The following is a 14526-nucleotide window of genomic DNA, read 5'->3' on the forward strand; positions in this document are numbered from 1 at the left end:
GGCTATAAACCGCCACAAATCTGTCCATTTTTTAACTCCACAAATCGAAGGTTTAAGAAGATCCTATGAAGCTGAGTTTTTGTGGACATCCTATCTATGATGAGGCCTATCAAATGAATGCTTTAGATCACCACAAAATATGTGGGACCCATGTGTTTTTGCGTGGTGGACTAGAGAATGATCTCTAGTCGGCCGGACTAGGGAATGTTTTTCAATTTTTTGTCAAATCTGTGGATTTAACACGTCAAAGCCACTCCATCCACTTCGTTTATGTCAGATTCTACTCTAAAAATTCAGAATTCCTTCCTTATCCCCATCTACACGTGTACTCTTTATAGGCTACATAATCGGGATTTTTTTCCTTTTCTTTGAGTCAGAAACGAAAAGTCACACCTTATCCTATTGCATCAGAGAATTTTTAAATTTTTTTTTCTATGTAAAATCGATAATACCTACCTTATCCAACTCTCCCATCGCTTCTGCCCCTCTATCTCTCCAAGCTCAAAAGTTGAGTAATGGCGGTGAAGACGCTGCGACTTTGGAAGACAGAACTCGCTTCCTGTGTGTCCAAAACGGACCAACGAACTCAAAACGGTATCTCGCTCTCTGATCCCACCTTCTTTTTTTTTTGGAATCTTCTCCCTCATCTCATCTGTTTTTGGAGTTTTTTCTCCATGAAATTTCCAGATTGGGGTTAGGGTTTCCTGATTTACTTTTGAGTTTTTCCATTTGTTAACCAAATATCCCATCTATTTCCGATTAGTGAATGGAGTTATCCAACCACTGGCATAAATTTTTTTTTATCCAACCACTGGCATAAGTTTTTTGCAGCAACAAATGTTCTCCGTTCTTCATTTCTTTATGGACATGAAAACCATTGGAAATAATTATGCATTGCTGAAACTTTTTCTCTCTTTTCTCTCTTATATTCTTGGCTGCTCTCTCTCTCTAGTCATTGCCTTTGCCTTTTCACCAGATTTTCGCACGGATGGGCCTTCATTCAATCAGGTAAATGCTCTCTGAAGACTTCTTTGTATGCCATCAAAATCAGTTCTTATTTGCAAATGTGATGTTTATTTTATTGGATTTTCTTTACAAAATAAGTATCCATTTTAAGTACCCTATGAAATGTTTTGATTGAGAGTTTATTTATAGTGGTACCACGCCCACTTTTCGATCAAGTGAAGAGTAAGCCATCTTATCACTTTACATGAGGGATTTGATGTTTGGTCTTTCTTTGGTTTTTCCTTTGTTTTTTTGTTGGGCTTTTGAATCCTTACAGGGCTGGAAAAAATGAAATATGCGTGGTCTTATGAGGTTGAGTTTGAGAATGGCAAAGGTTGCATACTCATTTGAAAGATTTGTTACAAAACTGGCATCTGATCAACAAGGGCTTTTCATGAATAAAAGGCATATGGTTGCCAATTTACAATCTAATGAGCAGGGACCTTTCTAGAAAATCAAATAATTATAGGGAAACCATTTTTAGAGGCTATTGTTTTTTATGCTTGCACTCCTGTTTTTCATTTTTAACTTTTCTATCACAATTTTACATTCTATTGGGTCTCTTCTATAGGGTTCAGTGAACTATGGACAATATGTAGGCACTACAACTGTTATGAGTCTTGGAGATTTGGCATAACATATGCAAGAATGGGGAAATTGGTTCGGGTAGATTTTACTTAGTGGGTTTGTGAAGAAAAAAGCCCATTTCTTTATAAAAAGAAAATAATGAATGTGGTAGATATGTTGTAATGGGCTCCTTTCTGTGTGGTCGGTGGTGATGAGCACTTAAGAATCCATGTTTACTTATATGGCATTGGTGATTTTCTTTTCATAGCCGGTTATAAACCATCTTTTGATAGTGCCATATGTTCGATGAAATGCCACAAAGAAACTCATCATGAAAAGGTTGTGTGAAATGGGTTGTTGATTAGTTGGTTTGCATTTTTTGTGTTGCATCACCCAATTGTTCCTACAAAATGCTGTGTTCTCTCCGCATTCCGTCTTTTTAATTTTTTATGTTTACTTCTCAGGCTATTCAAAACAGATTATATCATTTTCATCTAACATCTTTATTGTTCAACATAACAAATTGTCATCAAAGAGCAGGAAAACAGGAAACTAATTCCATATATTTGCAAGGCCCTATTTTTTTAGATTTTTGTTGGATGGTGGCATAAATTTTATTCAATGGTAATTATGTTGGAATTAAATCTATTGGAGCTTATGGTCTTTTAGATTACCTATATTGGTTCTTGGTGTTGTAATTCCACTATAAAACAATGTTGTGCAGAAAATTTCCTTCTAAACACATACTCTTGAATTTAATCCACCTATTTCTTCTAGCTTTCATCATGATTTGATGACAGAACACATACTAATTGTCTCTACTTTTCTGCCATTTTATTTTTAGTGAATCTTCTACCACCATTCTATATGAATTGGAATCTGATTTTCCTATATTGTGCATGTAGGATGTTGCCATATTAGAATTTTCCAGCTTTTACAGAGATAAGAATTATATTGATCAACAAAGATACGCGGTTGGGAATCGATGGCATGCCTTATGAGGTGAAAGAAAGGACATACTCCTATATGAAATTCTATTAGTTTTTATTAAGGAATAGAATACCTCTTTATATGTTGCTTTTATCTTTTCACTTCTTCTGAATTTCTATATGTTTGTGAATTTATTCTTCAAGTTCTGAAGGGTTAAAAGATTATCAAGGGTCTTTGTATTCTCATTCATTCCATTTTGTTCTACTTATTTATTTGGATAAAAACGTAGCTTCTGATTTTTGGATATGTAGTAATCCTATTTAATGGAATTTCATTAGGATTTGAAGAATCATTTGCTTTTTTCGGGACAGACAACGGTTCACTTTCAAAAGGACTGAAAGCAGATTGATCAGTAGCTGTAATCTTAGATATTGCGCCAATTGGCCCATATTTAAATACAACCTTCTACAAATTCCCATGTCAATGTTAATTATGTTAAATGAACATTTTCTTTGCTCTTTTTAAGATAAGACAAACAGAGATATCATTCCCATTTTCATTTCTATTTTTAAGTTTATATTTTAAGAATTGACGTTCTTTTTTTCATCTTTGTTTGATTTTATGAATAAATATTTTCTTCTTCAAACAGTTTTGAAGCATAAATTTTGTCCCCCCTGCATCACACAGGGTTTCTTACTAGTATATATATATATATATACTAGTAAAGCCCCCCCAACCCCCCCTCCCCGGCGAAAAAAAATTAATGATTAATTAAAAGAATCAAAGAAACATCATTACATATTTCAATTTATGTTTTTTTTATTTGGTAAACTAATGATAAGCCCTATCGGATTTGCATGCTCGGCTGAAAAAAAATTAATGATTAATTAAAAGAATCAATGATACATCATTGCATATTTCAATTTATGTTTTTTTTTAATTTGGTAAACTAATGATAATAATAAGCCCTATCAGATTTGCATGCTCGGCTAAGAACAAAGAAACCACACTGTCAAAATTGGACCTTAAAGGAGAATAGAAAAGTTGGTAAAGAAGATGAATCATTAAATTTGTGAGGTTCCTAAAAAACCCTGCCTAGCTTTGCCTCATTAGAAGTGACGTGTGGCAGAGAAAGTTCAATCAATTAATGGTCGTTGGTAGGTAAGGTTTTACATCACATGTTAAGAGAAGAGGCCAAGGGCCTGAGGAAAGTATAACTGTATAAGCACCCGGTTTAGAGTGTTAGATCACACCATTAAGATGATTTATGGGCGACAATCTATATGCTCCATGGCACAATGAATGAACAGTTTGGATCATCTTAATGAAGTGGGCTCTGGTACGTTTTTCAAAAAATATTGAGAAATGATTAAATTTGGGCGACAATCTATATGCTCCATGGCACAATGAATGAACCGTTTGGATCATCTTAATGAAGTGGGCTCCCGTACGTTTTTCAAAAAATACTGAGAAATGATTAAATTTAGGAATATCATTATTAATTAAAGATCCCTGTGACTAAAATTTCCGTGCACGAACACCAAAGAAACATTAAAAGTAATAGAAGAAAGAAATTAAAATAGTCATACTAATTGAAACATCATACAATATAAAAATAAGGGGGAAAGTGCGATAATAAAGTGAGCTTGATAACTACACATTCAATAATACCCAATGGAAATCTTATCCGGTCACACACTGGTATGAATGGAAGGTATGAATAATCCTCGTTGTCTGCTTTAGGGCCAAAGATGGGCTCTCCGATGAATCCTAATCTCCGATCTCTGAGAGGGTGTCGAACAGATAATACGGCACGTAAATGTCGGCAAGATCTGGAAGTTCTGCACAAATATAAGGGGCTTATTGGATACACGGATTTTAGAATCCAGGTTTTTAGCTTGAAAACAGTGTAAAAGAGGATTCATGATCAAGCTGTTGTATGACGTCCTGACAGCGTTTCTTGGATTTTAAGTGAGAAATTCAGGTTTTAAAAATCTCTCCTGCATCCAGAGATTTCTAAAACCTGGAAATATGAGAGGACCTGCTACTCTTTTGCTGATGGAAAGAAGGGCGAGAGGTAAAAAATGAGTAAAAAATGACGGCTGGTCTGCTTCTTCTCTTGTCTCTTAGCTACAATTTTGAAGAAATCCCGGTTTCTAAAATCCGCATATCCAAACGGCCCCAAAGTGTTTTTGCTGCGAAATTAGATTGGGAGTGAAGAAGTCAGATGCTCTATTCCCTTGATTTCAGGGTTCGATGGAACTTTTTTTTTGAAGGGATACCTGCATTTTTTAAGGCATTCACAGAAATTGCTATGCACGTGACGAATCCATAACTGCAACATGTAATCTATAAACTTTAGCTTTGAATTTTTTAGTGATGAAGGCCAATTGCAGCAGTTTTCAAAACAATTTTGTAAGACTATAAACCTAGGTATTGATATTCGCATTACCATATTTTAATAATTGCAAAGACTCATATTGTCTTCTCTTTTTTAATTGGTTTCCCGAAGGTATTTGGGACTTGTAATAACCTTTTTACTTTGCTTCAGAAAACCTTTTCATATTTCTCATAAGCTGGTTTTTTATATTTTAACACACATTGACATTCCCTAGGGTCCTCCTTGGATTGCAAGAAAAATATTTCTAATGAAATTTTTTCCCCTGCTTGGATTGCTGGAATCTTGTGGAAAAGTTTGGAAAGAAAATAAATTTGTTAAAAAATTGCCTACTTTACCCATGAAAAAAAGAAGAACTTGAACCAACCTTGTTCGATATTTATTTATAGGGACCTTCAATTGATGATCACATTCCCTAACTTAACCATAATCATATTATTTTCCTTAAGGGAAAAATTTCCATACAAAAAAAATATTCCATCAGAAAAGTTTTTCTGGAAATCAAAACAGGGCCTTGGGTAAAAAAAAATAAAATCTTTCTACAGTTTAATGGGAAATGATATAATTATGGTTAATTTAGAGGCATATGATCATAAATTGAAGGTCCGTAAGTAAAAAATTGAATAGGGTGGCTTAAAGTCATCTATTTTTTTGTGTGAAAAAAGTAAGAAAATTTAGAAATATTTTCCTTCCTAAACTTTCCCTGAAAATTCTTGCAATTTGGCCTAATTGAAGAAACTAATTTCCTTTTCTCCTTTAATACTTTTCTTCCTTCATCAGCATCTTAAATTTATAATTATTTGATTCTTATCTTTGCTTCCCATAACAAAGTTGGGGATGTCATTATGAAAACAGGAATGTAGATATCACTTCCGAAAGAAAAAATCCAATGATATTATTATTATTATTATTTTTTGAGATTTAACGGTAGCTGTTAGGTCTAAAATTGGTAACAGGTTATGGTAGGGCCGGAAGGGCTGATCTGGCACGCCACGGCTGAAGGGCTGGTGGAGTCCTGCGCTGCACAAGGGCACAGACAAGAAGAAAAAGGGTCAGAGGACCAACCCGGAGTGGTGCTCCGGACGGGCGCTTCGACACTCAAGTCAGTATGAGCAGGAGTGCAGAGCAATGTCAGAGCAAAAGCTTAGAGTTTTTATTTTCAGATCCCTCACCTTAGCACAAGTGAAGGCTATTTATAGTGATTCTGAGCCACCTGTCTAGGACAGGTGGTAGTTCTGAGCCACCTGTCCTGGACAGGTGGTGGCCTCTGTATGGACCAGGTCTCATACCTAGGAAGGGTAGGTGGAAGTCCCTGATTGGTCCAGGTGTCACACCTAGCAGGGACAGGTGTTGGCTTTGCAACGGTCCCTGCGAGGGCCACGTGCCAGCAGCCAATTGGTTGCTGAGTTCGGACCTCATCAGTGCTGAGTTCGGACCTATCAGTGCTGAGTCCGGACCCCATCAGTTGCCCCCTGGTTCTCTGAGTCGTGACAGCGGCTAGGGGAAGCAAAAAGAGGGTTAAAGCAGCATCTGGCCGGCCTTGAGGCCCCTGGGCAGCTGAGGCCGGCCTCAGGTATGGGCCAGAGAAACTGCAGTGGGCAGGGGCCTCTGGGCGGCCTGGTCCGGCCTTGTGGCTTGGCCTGAAGGAGCATGGCCGGGCAGAAGCCCCTATACAATCCGGTCTGGTCGAAATTTGAACCAGAGGTCTGGCCGGCTAAACTCCCTGGGCGTCTTGGCCGGGCAGATCTCCTGGACGGGGTACTAGGCCGGACAGGCCCTCTGTTGCCTAGTGAACACGTCATATCCTGTCCGGCTAAACCTTCTGGGCGGCAAGGCCGGGCAGGTATTTTGTCGTGTAGCGATTGCGCCATATCCTGTCCGGCTCCGGTTAAGGCGTTGGACGGCCAGGCCGGACAGATATGTTGTCTTCCAGCGAACGCGTCATATCCTGTCCGGCTAAGCTTTCTGGGCGGCAAAGCCGGGCAGGTATTTTGTCGCGTTGTGATTGCGCCATATCCTGTCCGGCTCCGGTTAAGGCGTTGGACGGCCAGGCCGGACAGATATGTTGTCTTCCAGCGAACGCGTCATATCCTGTCCGGCTAAGCCTTCTGGGCGGCAAAGCCGGGCAGGTATTTTGTCGCGTTGTGATTGCGCCATATCCTGTCCGGCTCCGGTTAAGGCGTTGGACGGCCAGGCCGGACAGATATGTTGTCTTCCAGCGAACGCGTCATATCCTGTCCGGCTAAGCCTTCTGGGCGGCAAAGCCGGGCAGGTATTTTGTCGCGTTGTGATTGCGCCATATCCTGTCCGGCTCCGGTTAAGGCGTTGGACGGCCAGGCCGGACATATATGTTGTCTTCCAGTGAACGCGTCATATCCTGTCCGGCTAAGCCTTCTGGGCGGCAAAGCCGGGCAGGTATTTTGTCGCGTTGTGATTGCGCCATATCCTGTCCGGCTCCGGTTAAGGCGGTGGACGGCCAGGGCGGACAGATATGTTGTCTTCTGGGCGTCATCACTTAGCGCTTTGGAACTTGTACCTTGCATTTAATGCGGAGCGGCGCATTTAATGCGAGCGGCGCATTTAATGCGGTAGGTGACGTGGCGCACTCCGGCTGGTGGGAAAAGGGCGGGATTTTTCCCGCTCTTCCAAGCCTATATATACCAGAGTTTTTACTCCTCATTTTTCACTTTTTACATTCTCCTCTCCTCCTCTACTGCTCGGCTAGTCAAATTTCTGCCCGCCTCGGATCAGTGAGCCCGGAGATCTTCAGTCAGCACCTCAGTTCGGTAATTTCTTTTAGCTTTTCTTTTGTTCCCTTTTAATGTCTAGCACCAGTTCCGAGTCGGACTCCGGCTCAAAGGAGTCCGGTTCGACTAGTAGTAGTAGTGGGTCCGGGGCGTCGGAGAGGACGGGGCCGGCCTCTCCTGCGGAGGCTGGTGTTGAGGACGAGGAGGTAATAATTGTAGTAGACGAGGAGAGCGGAGAGGAAGAGATTGTGGACTTAGACACAATCCCGGTCCGTGGGGACGGACCGCACCGGGTAGAAACCAGCGACGACGAAGAACATATTGAAGTTCCTCGCTTGCCGCGCGCACCCATAGAGGTAATAGCAGAGGCACGGATGGAGGCCAACCCACAGTACAACGTCGGGGCTCTGTACGAGGTGAATCATCTAGGCCTGGGCAAACTTCAGGCCGTCCGGGGGAAATACTGTATTCCTGACCGGTACCTTTTGAGGGCGGCCGTTGAAGGGGACCGGGCCAGCAACGATAGTGCAGATCTCTGCCTATACGAAGAAGCCTTACGGGCCGGGCTCAGACTTCCCTTGCATCCATTTTTTGTCGAGGTGCTGAATTATTACGGGCTGGCGGTCACACAGGTCGTGCCGAACTCTTGGAGGACGCTGGTCGGCTTCCTGCACCTTTTGGGAGTCCGGGTCCGTAGGAACCCCACCCTGCCCGTCTTCAGGATGTGTGCGCATCTGAAGAGGCATAAGGACGCCGGCTGGATCTACATCAGCCAACGGCCCGAGGTGAAAATGATCACTGGCATACCTACTTCCATTCACACATGGAAGAACAGGTTTTTCTATGCTTGGGACACCGAGCAGAGCTCCCACTGGCCGTTCTCGTTGGAATGGAGAACGCCGGACACCAAGAGTCTTAGTCGAAAGCCGGTCCTCAAAGGCTACGACTACATGACCTTTGTTTTGATCAAAGAAGAGCTGAAGCGCGGTCAAACAAACTGCTCGGAATTCTCCGAGGAGGCCGTCCTAGTGGAGCTCGGTGTCAGCCGTGCGACGCCGGCACGTACGTAAATGTTCTTAGGCCAGCTCTTATATTTTGAACTGTTCCTTTCTTTTCGTCTATCTTCTTCCCCCCTTTTTTTTTATAGTTCTAACTCTGTTCTGTTTTCACGTTCAGAAATGGTGAAGCAGATGTCCATGATGGACAGAATAAGGCAGAGCTCCCAATCGTCCCCAACGCATGAGCAGCCCCAACCTAAGGGCAAGAAAAGGAAGGTGCCGGAGTCAACCCCGGCGATGGTCGCACTGGCTAATCCCCTCAAAAGTAGCCGGGCGACTCACAAGCTCGCAGTCAAGCCGAGCCGGCCAAGCCTCACCGGGCAGAGCTCAGGGTCTGCACGGGCGGCAGAGCCCCGGCGCAGCGGGCCAGTTCTGGGCATCCCCGCCGCCACGGCGGCGAGAGCTGATAATGTTTTTCGCCCAAACTGGGCGGTGCAGAAAACGGACACCGGCCTGGGTGATAGCCGGGTGGCCACAGAACTGATGTTCCAGGGCGTCCTCCCGAATGACCGACGAGAAGTCGAGAAAGAGGCGCCGGAGACCTGCGCAGAGGCGATCGCCTCCGCCCTCTATCAGCTCCAAGTATACTCTAGAGACATGGCAAAGAAGAGTTATCTCTTCTCTGAGACGCTCACACAGATACAGTCCGAGAAGGGCGAGCTCCAGAGGGACAAGGACGGGCTTAGTGAAGTCGTCCAGGTCAAAGAGGCCGAATGCAACAGCCTCAAGGACGAGGTGCAGAGGGTCAAGAACCAAGCCGTGCAGGATCTCCTAACTGCGAGGGAGAGAGCCGACCAGAGGGAAAAGGCGGCTGTCGAGGCTGCCATAAAAGTGGCAGTGCGGGAGGCCGAAGAGAGGAAGGACACACAGTTCTTCAACCTGGGCCTCCAAGCCTATAAGGCGGGGTTCCTCCTCTGCTCTGAGCAGGTTAAGAAGGCTTACCCCGACATCTCTCTGGACGGACTGGACGTCCCGTACGCACCTCCAGAGGATGAAGAGGACGAGGAGGAAGAAGGTGAAGTGGGCTCCTCCCAACCCAACGAGGTAGAACAGGAAGTCGCTCTGGCTTCCGAGGTCACCCCTCCAACCGCCGAGGCCGGCCAGGATGCAGCCCTTACTGCAGAGGCGGTCACCGACGAGGCGGCCGACGGGGAGGCCTGAGTGGCCGGGCTGGCCTCCTGTTCTTATTTTTTGTAAATTTTTGTAATGGCCCGAGAGGCTCAATCTTTGTAAGCCAGCTCGGCGAAAAGAGCACTTTTGTGATACGAATACAAATTCAATTTTGTCTAACTGTCTGTACGGCTATCTTATTTTTGTACGTATGTTGTCTGTGCTTCTTCCTCATCTCTCTGCCGAGCCGGAGTGGTTAACCGGATGTCATTAGCCGGACTGATCCACTTCTGTCTCCGAGTTTGCAAACACTTAGAGTATTTTTGGCGCCTGGTGTTTGCGCCGTATCCTGTCCGGCTAAGGTTGTAGACGGCTAGGCCGGGCAGGTGTTTTGGCGTTTAGCGGTTGCGCCATATCCTGGCCGGCTTCGGCTGTAGACGGCTAGGCCGGGCAGGTCTTTGAGGAGGTTTTCACTAGGGCGGGTCCATGTGGTCGGAACTGGTCTCCACACCAAATTGGACGCGCCGGAGTGCTCCACTGTTGCTCTCTAAGTCTGCAAACACTTAGAGTGAGAGCTAAGTCTGCAAACACTTAGAGTCTTTTTGGCGCCTGGCGTTTGCGCCATATCCTGGCCGGCTTCGGATGTAGACGGCTAGGCCGGGCAGGTCTTTGAGGAGGTTTTCACTAGGGCGGGTCCATGTGGTCGGAACTGGTCTCCACACCAAATTGGACGCGCCGGAGTGCTCCACTGTTGCTCTCTAAGTCTGCAAACACTTAGAATGAGAGCTAAGTCTGCAAACACTTAGAGTCTTTGACTGGAGGAGTTGGCATATATTAGTGACTCAAAAGTGAGGGACACAGTTTAGTGACAACTCCACTTTATTTCTTTTTGAAATTTCATTACAGAGATTCTTTACAGGCCTTCAAAGGCAAAGGAAAAGACTATTGATAGTATATTCGAAGATTTCTGGAATTCCAGGCCTGCGGCAGCAGCTGCTCGTCAAGTGTATCTAGGCGGTAGCTTCCTGGACGGATGACCTCTTTGACTCGGTACGGCCCTTCCCAAGTCGGGGAGAGTTTGCCCACCCTTCTTGGCTGGGAGACTGTGGGACCCGATCCCGTGAGAGGGGGTGGGGCGCGAGCCGCCACGCACTTCTCTTGGTCTCTCGTACCCATGCGATTGGCGTGTGCATTTTAATTATTGATTTTAATTCCTCTTTTATGTGAACTTGGGATCACTGAGGCAATCCGAATTCCACACAAAAGAGACTGACAGAGTCGCCACCTAGATGTGGGATCTAGGACCCATGATTAACCAGAAATCAAGACTCGCTACCTGGTTACGAGAATGGAAGGTATGGGGAGTTATCCACCACATGCACCATTCCTGCCCGATAATCGGTCTTCGATTCCAAAAGCTAACTCTTTTAAATTTATTTTAAATGGCTCATTCAACTCTATGTTAATGTGCGAACTAAGTGACATGCATCCTATGATCTAATTTCAGTGTGAATCCTAAATGTGTATCTTGATTTCTTAATTTGTCTGGATTCAATCTAAGTGACAGTTCTCCTAAAATTCTAATTTCATGGAAAATCCTAAGTGATTTGATTAAGCATTTACAAGAAAATTGATATACAAAACACCACAATTTGTTGTGGTGCCGACTCGCGGTTGGTATGCCATCAGACATCCAAGCTGCCTACGTACCCAAGCCTCACTGGGATCAGAGTCGACGTAGTTCGGTGCACCTAAGCTAAGCTACTTATGCCTAACTCAACTAAGACACCGACCTAGACGGGATTGACTGTTTCAACAGTTTTAAGAGAAGTTATTTAATTCAAGTTGAGAATTTTATTATCTTAAGATTTCATCTAAGATGCTATATGATTCTCATCTAAATGCAAGTGGTCCCTTAGACTAATGCAGGTTAACCTACATCCTAGGTAACTAGGCTTGTCCTAGGGAAAGATTGGGTGACTAGTGTAACTAGACCTATGGCACGGTTGCTATACATAGCAAACGTCCGTGATGAGGCTGGACTCCTAACTCTAGGACTCCCTAAAACCTAAAACTCGACTTGACCTACACGTTCCTAAAGGGGTTCTAAGGGTTCCTAAAGGAATTTTGAATCCAAAAACTCTTAGAAATTTCGAGTTCATTTTGGGTTTGTTGAGTCTTTTAGAGTTTTCTTGAAGCTTTTAGTTATTTGAGAGTTTTTATGTGTGTTTGGTGTCTTTTAAGTTGTTTAATTGGAAGCTTTAGTTTCACTTGTGATTTTTTAGTGGTCTTTTGGTTAATGACCTTGAACGGATTTTTATCGGTAGATTTTAAATGGGTGAATTTTAGATTTGTTACTTTTAGGTTGGGTATATTTTAGATTAATGTCTTTCGATTTTGGTTTGGAGAATGACATTAACACAACTATCTTTTGACAATTGCACAAATTCGACAAAACTTGACCGTTTAAAGATCTAACGAACACAGCCCACTAAAACAATGATAACGTTTTAACTGCTTGGCCAAATTTAACGTACAAATATGCGTTCGAAAGATCGTTGAAAGGGCTATGATTTTGTAGTTTACCATTTTCTGTGATTCTATCGTTTAGATGCTCAAAATGTGGTCACAAGACAGGCAGCCAGCACTATAGCGGGAATGATATTGGCACCACCATATTTTTGTCTTATCATTTTTTGTCTTTTAATAAATAATGGGCTATGATTACCACTTGGGAACATAGGTGACTATCAAGTTGAGAAGGGTTGTGATTATCAAGTTTGACTATCAAAATAGAAAGTGGTGATTATCATTTCTTGTCTTTTTCAACTGAGAAAGGGGTTGTGACTATCAAGCTGAGAAGGGTTATTTTGTTTATAAATTTGGAAAGGGAAGGGGTGTTGATATCAAAAGAGGCTCGAATGGGCTATTGTTAAAATTGGATTTTATATGCTAACGGCTGTTTGGGAGTGGAAAATATACTCTAGGGGCTGTTTTGGGAATGGAATTTGTAATTCAAGTTGCTGTTTGTTGGTGGATTTTAATTTCCAAAGAGGATTTGTTGGTGGATTTTATGTGTTTTCGAATTGGATTGTGAATAACATTAGGTTTTACATTTTATTTTATTTTTTCTTGAGAATTAATTTTAAAGTAGGATTCATGGTTTATCCCTAAAAGAACCCAAAATTCTTAGAGTTCAAGGATCCAAAACTTCCTCCTAATTCCTAATTATGTAATCGTAACTAGATTTTAATTAAATAAGAACATATGATTAAGAATTTCAAAGAGGCACTATCATGCAAAATTTAAACGTACAAATAGAAATTAATTATAAAATAAAAAAGACATACCTGGATTTATAGAGGATTCAACCAACGATGAAAGAAAATGAATTTGACCCTACTATAATTCGTTCTCAAAGATTCTGGGTTTCAAAGGGGTTCCATCACAAGAATTCGAGATTCGACCACAAGAGGATCCCAACTCCAAACAACATAAAAGCCCCAAGAGTTGAAGGAGGAAAAGGGATTAGACTACTAAGGGTTTTTTGGCCCAAAATGCGCTTCAAGGATTGAAAGTATATAGAGATCAGGCCAAGGAATTTTGCAGCAAGGATAATTCAACAAGGAGAGAGAGAGAGGCTGTTTCAAGAATATATTTTTAGGAATCTCCCCTCCTTAACGTGAGATGCTTCTGTTTAATCCCTCCGTCCCCTCTACATCTCCCATGAGTAGCTTTCATTTATACACATGAATCTTTTTCCTCCTTCAAAAAATGATCGTCGGTTCCTTTTTTGTTTCGGCTTGGGAAAGAGTTCACCTCCCCCTCTTGTCAAGCCCCCCAGCCCAAAGATCTAAGGTGTTGTCCAATCCTCCCTAGAGCTGCTTGCCCCCTTCTTTTCCAAGAATAGAGAGCTACTTGCATTATTATTTTTCTTTAATAAAAAGAAAGAGAGTGCTGGCTTACCTTTTTCAATAATATCAAGAGAGGGAGGCTTTTCCAAACGTTGGATCCTTTCCAAAATGTGAGAACGAGTATATTTCTAACATGGGCTGCTTTCTAATAAAAAGGAATATGAGAAGTTCCCACAAAAAAACACCACTTTCTAATTTATTAATGCATACCTCTCTCATTCTTCCACGCACGCATGTATACACTCATGGGTACATTCCCTTTTCACCATACCTTCCAGATAAAGCAACAACACAAACCTTATTATTAAATAATATATTTCATTATCTCTTTCTTACCATGCATGTGCAATGTCTCGATCCATGCATAGAACAACACACGTTGTGATTTGTTTGCATTAATAGCAACACCCCCAAAAAAATGCTGGACGTTTATAAATGGGAGGGCTGGACGTATATCATGGGATAATCCACACCGCTCAATTGATGGCTTGTAGCGTAAATTAGTTGCTCACCTAAATCATTTCAATAGGGCGATCCGAACCGTCTAATTGATGAGGCGCCACCTTAAGCTTGAATTATGAAAAGTATGGGCCCATGCTAAATTGGCCGAAAGACAATATCCTCGCCATGGAAGTTGGTTTTTCTTATTAAATCCAAATAAATTCAAAACTCATTCTTTTCATTAAAAATAATGCGAGGCACATTTGCTTGATCCAAATCTAATCAAAAGGTTCAATGCGGGCCCACCAAATGGGTCCAAATTCTTTCTAGTTTAGATTCTTGTGAATAATCCCTCT

The 14526-nt window shown here is 42.4% G+C and overlaps 1 long non-coding RNA gene across 1 annotated transcript; it reads left to right on the top strand.

Annotated features, from left to right (window-relative positions):
• The first annotated feature begins 435 nt into the window (after positions 1 to 435).
• Positions 436 to 2829, top strand: LOC143855092 (uncharacterized). Its single transcript, XR_013237687.1, has 3 exons — positions 436 to 594; positions 977 to 1008; positions 2478 to 2829. It is a non-coding gene; the product is annotated as an uncharacterized LOC143855092 (long non-coding RNA).
• Positions 2830 to 14526: the final 11697 nt, after the last annotated feature.

Source organism: Tasmannia lanceolata, unplaced genomic scaffold (assembly GCF_043159265.1).
Source record: "Tasmannia lanceolata isolate RefF3 unplaced genomic scaffold, GAP_Taslan_0.1 ptg000020l, whole genome shotgun sequence".
Lineage (NCBI taxonomy): Eukaryota > Viridiplantae > Streptophyta > Magnoliopsida > Canellales > Winteraceae > Tasmannia > Tasmannia lanceolata.